A 9437-nucleotide genomic window follows, 5' to 3' on the forward strand; every position below is an offset into this window, starting at 1 on the left:
TGCATGATGTTGTGCTTGTAAATTATGGTCCCATTTACAGTGAAATAGACGACAAAACAGGGTATACTTTAGGGCGTGGCTACCTTGCTACCACAGCGAGCTGTCAGGTGTAGCAATCTCTCCCCAGCTCCACCCTCTCTTCCAAAATATGGTCACTTCTGGTTCCAAAAAAAGCACCCAACAAGTTGGCGATGGCCAAAATGCCAAACTCGAGGCTTCAAAACAGTTGTCCACAAACCAATGGGTGTCACGGTGGCTGCGTCTTCTTCTTTATACAGTGTATGTGTTTCGCCCATTTACAGGTTCTGTCAGCTTCACTATCTGTATCTGACGGAGCCTTTAAATAAAGTGTTCAAATAGAAGGAGTGCAGAGAAATGTAGAGGACGTTTAAGATGACCAAGTGAAAGACATGTTGAGAAATTAGGGTGGGGAACTGAATATTTTCAACTCACGCGAAGAAGTAGCATGACGTTGAGTCTTGATAGCCTATCGGTGTTGAGATTGTCCGTACGTCACCAAGGCTTCAGAGCGTTGTGTGGAGAGGGCCAGGCAGAGCGGGCGATTGAAAATCTGCAGGCCGGCTGAGAGCTGCTAAACTTGGGCTAGAGGAGCAGGGAGCAGCGCTGCAACCATTGGAGAAATAAACACCCGTAGTCAGTCGGATTCTGCTCTGACAACTACTCCGTTTACTCACGGGAGGAGCTTGGAGTTAACTGCTTTTATTAAATTAGCTTTTTACTTTAGTGTTTGGGATTTCAACGTTGATTTATCTTCACTGGAGCTTCTCAGCAGCTAGCTTCCGTGCACATCCGGTTCCAGTGTTGTTGTTAGCGTCGTTAGCTCTGTCGGACTACGACTTCATAATTATATAATAACCGGACAAAACTGGACATAACTTGGAGAAAAGAAAGTGAGGAGGTTGAACTACCTGGTGAGTTCAGAAAACATGTGTCTGTATGTAACTTTATTCCAGCTATCATTGTACTTTACTGTGACCAAGTTAGCTTAGCCTAGCCCTGATCGATCCTAACTCCATTCAGAAAACAAACATTTTAGAAGTTGTTACAAAGCATGAATTCATATGTTTAACAAAACTGCATCATGTTGTAGTTATTTCGGCATCAGTTTAATCCGTTTATTGCTATTTAATCACAGCAAAATGTTTACTTTGGGTTCATACAGTTGTAGTAATGACGAGTTGTGTTTATTCACCTTATGGTGTTAAAATCGCTTTCTCACGTTGTGTGTGAACACTTGCAGCGTCGCGAGACGAAAATTTGCGGTTGGTCTGAATGCGGCATAAGCCCTGAACCCTCACAGACTTCACTGACATCACTTGGAAAGTGATTGAGTGAAAGAGGCTGCAATGGCTCAAAATGCTGTAAACAGGAACGGGACAGCACTTTATCACCTTACCTTGAAGATGCTTTGCACACTTTTTATTTTATGTTTTTGCCTTATTTTTAAGTCCTGCAGGCTCTTGTCCTTCAGAGTGGAGGAGAGATAGCCTAAATGTCAATATATATTTGTAATTAATCAATACACCATTGTTGGTCAAATAGCATCATCAAGCAAAAACTAAAATAAATAGTTGAATAAACTAAGTGTGTAATAAGGTTATTAGTTATAGGTTATATGCAGCATCTTAAGTTAAGAAAACTTTAAACAATTTTAACATCACGGCCCTGTTTCAGAATGCAGGCTTAACAAACTCTGAGCGTATCCCTGAGCTCTGGGTTGATTGAGCCTGAGGTGGGACATTTTCCGGTTCCAGAACAGCCGATCATGATAAGTTCAATCACCTCTGAGTATGTTGAGCCTGATGGAAGCGCGTGTGTGGGGATGAAAAAAAGCCATTGTGGTATCCAATATTTGTGCATTTGACTCATAACAGTTCAAAATAGCACTGTAGCAGCAGGGCAGAGGGTCAGTGACCTTCTATGGGGAGAGCAGTGATTGGTGGTTATGTAGGGACTGAACCCTTCTATAGAATTTGACCTCTAACCCCTTGTTTTGTTACCTCAGAATAGTACTGTACCCTTCTATGGGTTTGACTTTTTATTTTGCAGACTCAAACCCTTCTATGGTACCTAACAGATACCTAAACATATCCTATATAAGCTGTGTTTGATGTACAGAGAGACAGAGTGGCCATCGGGCTGGGTCACTCTCCAAGCTGCTGCAGAGCTTGTAATTGATGCTGAACTCCTTGATTTAATAAACTTTTATGATCAAGAACAGTGTCAAGCGGATTTCTTCTCAACACATCATTGCAGCATTATTGTTTGGACACCACACCATCAAAAGAGCTCCGATACTACGATTCATCATGGCAACGGGTAAATAAAGGCAGAGCCTCCATTTTAATCGGGTGGAGCTAGAAATATGAATGCCTGCCAACGCGGCCCATGATAGGCTCTAAAACGCAGGAGTGGAAGAATGATCGATACATTTAAAATATTACATTTTATACAGTGTTGCTAATTCGTCATTTAGCAGACTGGAATTTCCTTAATGAATGATAAAGTGCTGGGATTATCCTACAGCCTGTTATTCATTTTAAATAGGCTACAGGCCTGTTTATTCAGCTGTAACCTGACAGGACTAAATGCTGGTGGCAATAACTGAAGAAAATATTAATCGAACAGATTAGACATAGTTTAGGTTACTCATGGACCTGTGATTGTAAAGTGACAGTCCGACTCAGTGGGCCTATGGCTATTAATGATTTGTTTGCAATTTAAAATGTGTATATAGGTTCAAACTGATTGTGAAGTTTCAGACGTCTGTTACATTAATAAAATCTTGCTCATTTCGTATTTTATGAAATGCTGTCAAAGCACGTTCAGACTATCAGCAGATAATGAAAAACTCACTTTTAAACTACATTTATTTGTTTCAGCTGCACCACAGTCATCCTCACTCAGAAATATTCACATCATATCCAGTTGATAACTATGATAGGAATGTCCAGCACAGAGTTCAAACCATCAAATGAAATATTTCTTCTCCACTTCAGTGATCAGCACCTTGATCTTGCACTTAGTGAAATTTCTCTTTTTCACTTGTTTTGCAGCAGCCGTTGTTATTTGGCCCTTAGAAGGTGACGCTTGTGTATTTCTGTTCATTTGCATAGTAATTTATGGGAGGAGCCAAGGGGGGAGGGGGGGGGGGGGTATGTGGCTCATGCACGTGCGCTCCATTTCACCTTGATTGGGATGTATAAAGGAAAGGTGCGCAGGACCTGGCATATGCCTGGATTTATGCATGTGGATATTTTTGTGCATACGTATACTTTTCAAATTCTGTGAGTACGCCCTCTTTCAGTATGAAAGCTGCGCAGTCTTTTATACAGATATCTAGGTGTTTGTGAGGTGGAAGTTAGAAAGCACAGATTGTTTAAATGCAGCTTGTTCACAAACAAAAGAAGATTCAGAGGGTTTAACAGAATTATATTTTTATAAACAAAGAACTTAGGTAGAAAGGTAAACATTATATATTTTTGATCACATCAGAAAACATACCTGTCGGCTCCTGCTGCTAACAGCCGACTGCCAGAAAGAGTGGGTACAGCCTACCAGGATAGCACGGTTCTGCCAGGTTGGTCTGTCTAATGCTGGACCCAGTTCTGCACACCGATCCAAGAGCATGACTCTAGGGAATCTAAATTGAAGTATTAGCCAGTCATCCTCATGGGCCAGGAAATCTTAATGGAGACTCTCTAATCCTTCCATTGGTGTTGTCCTATACAGAGCCAGAGAGCAGCCCGACAGGTGAACACATTTCTTAATGTCGTTTTTGTTATATTTGGCCTGCATCATGAGGACTGATGATGAGGATGGAGTGTAGCGATTGTGTGAGAGCTGTCCCTGGCTTTATTTCCAGATATGTTTAACTTACACAACCCATAGGCCTATGTGCAGGTGTTGAAGATTTGCAGGATGAGTTGAGGTGAGAATGCAGATGTGTTTGTGCGCCTGACAGCATGGTCTGTTCACTGCAGCGTTTACACACGAAAACTAAATATGCACAGAGGATATGATTTAAAAACTACTGAAGCTGTCTTCTGCAATTCTTTGTTGCCATTTGATGTTATCTTGGGTTTTTATGATGATAATCCCATTGGCCGAGTTCAAAGGATTCAGAAGCTAAATTCACGTCTAATATCGGGGGAAAGGCAGCCTGCATCCTGCCAGCTGACATTATCCTGGCTTTAGGCTGTCAGGTCCACAGCAACAGAGTGTCGGTGGCTACACTCCGGCCCTCTCCTCTGCGCTCCGGAGTGGGTGGTGGAGTATTTAGCGGACATTGCTTTAAAATCTGAGCTATTGATATTAAACCACAACATACATTATCAAACTTATTGTGGATCAACGGACATAATTAGGTTTTTGATTGACTCACTGCTTCATTGACATCTGCACAGTAACTGCAGTGGAAACGTTATTTTGAAACATTTGGTGAGTTTTGGCACATTGAAGTTCACTGACAGAGCCAGACAAAGTTTACGGAAATTCCGCACATTCTCACGGCAGCTCAAGAGTTTGCGCCTCGGCCCGCACAGTCTCAAGTCACGTTCATTTTTATACATCCCACGTGTGCGTGAAAACCATAGACTGTATAGTGAAAACCAGCGTAGGCAGCGTTTATAGGCTACAGGAGGCCCCAGATGATGCTCTATCCTGTAGGCTATGGATTTAAGCTACCACTATTTAAAAATAAAAAAAACACAAAGCAGGTTCCTCCCACATTTTCACTAATCATGTAGCATATTCATAACACTGTGAGGAATCTTGGAGTTATCTTTGATCAGGACATGTCGTTTAAGTCTCACATTAAGCAAATTTCAAGGACCGCCTTATTTCACCTATGTAATATTGCGAAAATCAGGAACATCCTGTCTAAAAATGATGCAGAAAAACTAGTCCATGCATTTGTTACTTCTAGGCTGGATTACTGCAATTCCTTATTATCAGGCTGCTCGAAAAAGTCCATTAAGACTCTTCAGCTGATCCAGAATGCTGCAGCACGTGTTCTGACAGGAACCAGGAAAAGAGATCACATTTCTCCTGTCTTAGCTTCTTTGCATTGGCTTCCAGTAAAATCCAGAATAGAATTTAAAATCATTCTTCTTACCTACAAAGCTCTTAATGGTCAGGCACCATCTTATCTTAAAGAGCTCATAGTACCTTACTACCCCACCAGAGCACTGCGCTCCCAGAATGCAGGGTTACTTGTGGTTCCTAGAGTCTCCAAAAGTAGACTAGGAGCCAGAGCATTCAGCTATCAAGCTCCTCTCCTGTGGAACCAGGTTCCAGTTTGGGCTCAGGAGGCAGACACCATCTCCACATTTAAGAGTAGGCTTAAGACTTTCCTCTTTGATAAAGCTTATAGTTAGTGCTGGCTCAGGTAGTCCTGAACCATCCCTTAGTTATGCTGCTATAGGCCTAGACTGCCGGGGGATTTCCCATGATGCACTGAGCTCCTCTCTCCTCTACTTTCTCTCCCTCTGTATGCAACCTTATCTTTCTGCCTCTTAAAAGGAAGTTTTTCCTTGCCTCTGTCGCCTAGTGCTTGCTCTTGGTGGGAACTATTGGGCTTCTGTAAATATCATCAGAGTACGGTCTAGACCTGCTCTTTTATGAAAAGCGCTGTGAGATAACTGTTGTTGTGATTTGGCGCTATATAAATAAAATTGAATTGAATAACCGTCAATGAGTAGGCCTATGATTTTTATGAAGCATATAAAGTTTTTTAAAGCCACTGTCTGATATCAAAAAAATTCAAGCAAGTGTCTCGACCTTTGAACTAACCTTTCTGTTTTGCACATGCATTTATAAGAAAAGCATTCAGTGCTTTTACAAAACACAAAATGTTGATTAGCGCCACTCTCTCCTGCCCAGTGGATGCATCACTGACAGTAGGCTAGAGTCCGAGTTTCTTTCTACAGGCTAAGTTTCACGTTGCTGTGCTGCTTTAGCAGATGCTTCAATACAAAATTGTTTGCGGTTGAGAGCTTTTTGCTGGTCGCACAAAGTTTACAATGGAAAACAAGTTCTTTGCATCTCTGAGTGTGGCACAGCCAGGCTTAATGGCAGTACTTAAACAACACCTCTCCATCATTCTCCATTCTTCCTTTAGCTTTTTGGCTAGCAGCCCACTTGAACAACTTAAGATCCAGTTTGCTGCATTATTAATATAGGAAATGAAACGCAAACAAACAGATCCAACTCTAAAATGGCAGTTTATTATTGAGTCAACAAGATTTTACAAACAATGTGTAATCTAGTTGATTGCAGTTGTTGACCAGTCTTCTGATTGGCTACCAAAGTACTTTTGCCCCCCTGTTTGCCCGTGCATCCAGTAGTGTTTGTATACAAGAAACCAGTCTATAAATAAATCAGATTTTTGAAGTGAGGAGATGATCGTTAATGATATTAGTAACATCTTTACTTTTCCAAAATGTGCTGTGAAAAAGTCCTATAAGCCACTTTAGATCAGAGATTGAAAGAGGCAGATCAACACCAGCTCAGTAGGCTACCTTCATACAGCGCAGCGAGCCCGCATATTGGTAAAACCCCTTAACCCCGCCGAATATAAGGCAGTGTGAAAGCATCTATAGAGATACTCAAACTAACACAACAACCCTGATTTTATGTCTATATACAACAAATTTGAATATGTTTTGATAAGAATGCGATGTCGCCTGGTGTATACCATACTCTTTGTAATATTATTTATAAAAACCCAACAACACCAACCATGAGCAAGCACTTGTTGACAGTGGCAAGGAAAAAAAACCTCGGACAATAAAAATATCTCTCAACCGGTTGGTTTGACAGAAAGGGGCAGAGAGAGAGAGTAGGAGGAATTAGAACGCACAGTATGCAAGTTCCACATAGAGATGCAAAATAATAGTGCTGGTACATATATACAATATAATATGACATGTATGTAAATTGTTGTTACAGTAGGTTTATGCATCTCAATGCAACAAGTTTTCATGTGTGATTTAAAATAATCCAGTATTTTACACAATTATATGACAGTGTGCTTTCACATTGCTGAGCATTTTTTCTAAACAAATTGTGAAGCTCTGCTGATGCATTGTTGTGCAAAAGCAAACAAGCTAGCAGGAATAACATTTTTCAAAAGCACTTTTTCGATCCCATCTGCAAACACTAGAACCAAGGCCTGTCACAGGTCAGCACATGTGGACAAACAGGCATTTAAACCGAAGAAGTGTAGGCGACCCATCATAGTTGTATTTTGTGTCATTGTGACACACACAAACATTCGCTAATAAACACTCACATACCAACACATCAATGCAGTGTTCCCATTTTCAGTTTCTCAACCTTTCACAGAGTACAATGAATCTTGCTTCTAAAGAAACGCAGCTGAGGACGTAGGAAGTTGAGATTACATGTTGCACTTTGCCCTCATGCACATTAAATTCAAGCAATGGTGCAACAGAAGAGAACGCCACAGTCTCCTTTTGTCACTGATGGCTATGCCACGTCTGTTGTCGCAGGATTCAAGAATGCTTTCCCCTTTCTCTCGTCTGAGCAGGCCATATTTTTGCATCACCTCTTTATCTCTTCTTCTGCATTTCTGTGAGTGTAGCCTGTATTCAGGTAGGCCGGCTGTGATATGTGTTGTATATCATGTATGGCGAGAACATTCCAGCACTGTTTTGCATTGTGCTGTGAATCAGTGGACAGAGCTGCACATAGGACTTTGTAGATTTGGCCTTGGGTTTAAAGCTGCCTTTGTGGAGCAGCCATTGCTGCGCTTATCTTCCTTGATTAGGTCAGTGGATGTTCAGAAAGTGATCACCTCAAGGACACAAGATGGCACCTTCATTTGTCTCGTGGAGCACAATGTACACAGCCTCTAAAGCACTGATCTTTCACCGTTAACCAACACAAACAGTCTTGAAACCTTGGACTTCCCCCTTGAGTCAGAAGAAACTTGATAAAGTCTGCATTAAAATGCTTCTTCTCCTTTCACTGTGTGCAATAGGGGTAATTCAGAGTACTCCCTTTACTAATGAATGCAAGGTGTGCAGAAAGATTTTATCAGATACTTCAAGACTCACTGAACTGCAAAGCATTCATGGCGAACCAACAATAGCTAATTACATTTCACAACGACACTGAGAAGCAATCCGTTATTTAGATTTCCACGGCAGAAGAGAGTGCTTTTGGAAATAAAAGGTGAGGTGATGATGAGTAGAGTGCAGTCTGTGGTGAAAAATATAGCATTTAGTAAGAAGGAAGCAGGAGACTGAAGAAAGTACTTAAGATTTTGTATAAGATAATCTTAATAGAGCGTGTGTACATCTTTGAGTGTCTAAATGTCAGTCACACTTCAGCCTTAAGTATCTCATTGAAAGCTTAAGGGGACTTGTCTTACATGAATCAGGTTTCTGAGGATATGTATCCCTTCACTGTCCCTTTAGTCATATAGCGATGAAGCCTCGCTTCTTTTCTAAAGCATGTTTGTCATCATGATCAGGCATTTCTTCTGATCCCATCTTTGTGCTGTGTTATGTGATTTTAACAATATTTTGAGTCCATGGCATGTAAATGTGTGCTTTGTCTTTTTTATTTTTATTGCTTATTAGTAGCTTGCATATATAACATTCGCAGATCTTTCACTGAAAAACACAACCAAAGGGTTAAATGTATGGTTTTGTTGTTCATGTTTTCCAACAATGTGTTTTTATTCAGAAGAGAAAAAGCTTTCAAAACAAGGAATAACTAATCCGAATAACTGATCCTGGGTAGAGTTGGCGATGGTTTTAAAAATTTCAAATTAAATCCAACAAAGAGCAGGACAGAGCCTCTAATTTTAGCCTGAACTCTAATATAATAGCATCTTGGACCTGCTCCCAAACAGTGGATGTTCCAGTTCTTAATGGGGCTTTTTTGTAACCTGTAAACTGACAAAATAATGTAGTTTGCAAAAGATGCTTCTTGGCTTTGGTAGCAAGACTGTAGGCAGGAGGGGCTCATGCTTATGTCCCCATGGTCCTATGTTCCCAGCATGCACGTGTCCTGATATATACCAACATTGTAAGGGATTGATAAGGGCTGTCTTCACAGTTCAAAATGCACAAGAATGACGGGAGATGCATGTTTCAAAAGCAGTGTGAATGGTAAAAATCTGTTCAGTCCCTGAACTGAGTATAACATCAACAGGCTATAAGCTGTAGGTGGGTGATTTCAATATAAGGACCCAGGCAAAAACATACATACAACATTTGACCCAGGGAACAAACATTGCTGAGAACATAAACACAAAGGCATAGAGATGCTCCCAGTAGGAGTTATCCTTGCATGCTAAGTTTTGCATCTTATTTTAGAGCGCAGTTCAATCCATTGCTCACGCTTTTGCTCATGTTCTTCTCTTTTCTCTTACCATGGTCCAC

This window comes from Micropterus salmoides, unplaced genomic scaffold (genome assembly GCF_014851395.1).
Source record: "Micropterus salmoides isolate LMB-PRFRI ecotype aquatic unplaced genomic scaffold, ASM1485139v1 Ms_hic_scaffold_2, whole genome shotgun sequence".
Classification (NCBI taxonomy): domain Eukaryota; kingdom Metazoa; phylum Chordata; class Actinopteri; order Centrarchiformes; family Centrarchidae; genus Micropterus; species Micropterus salmoides.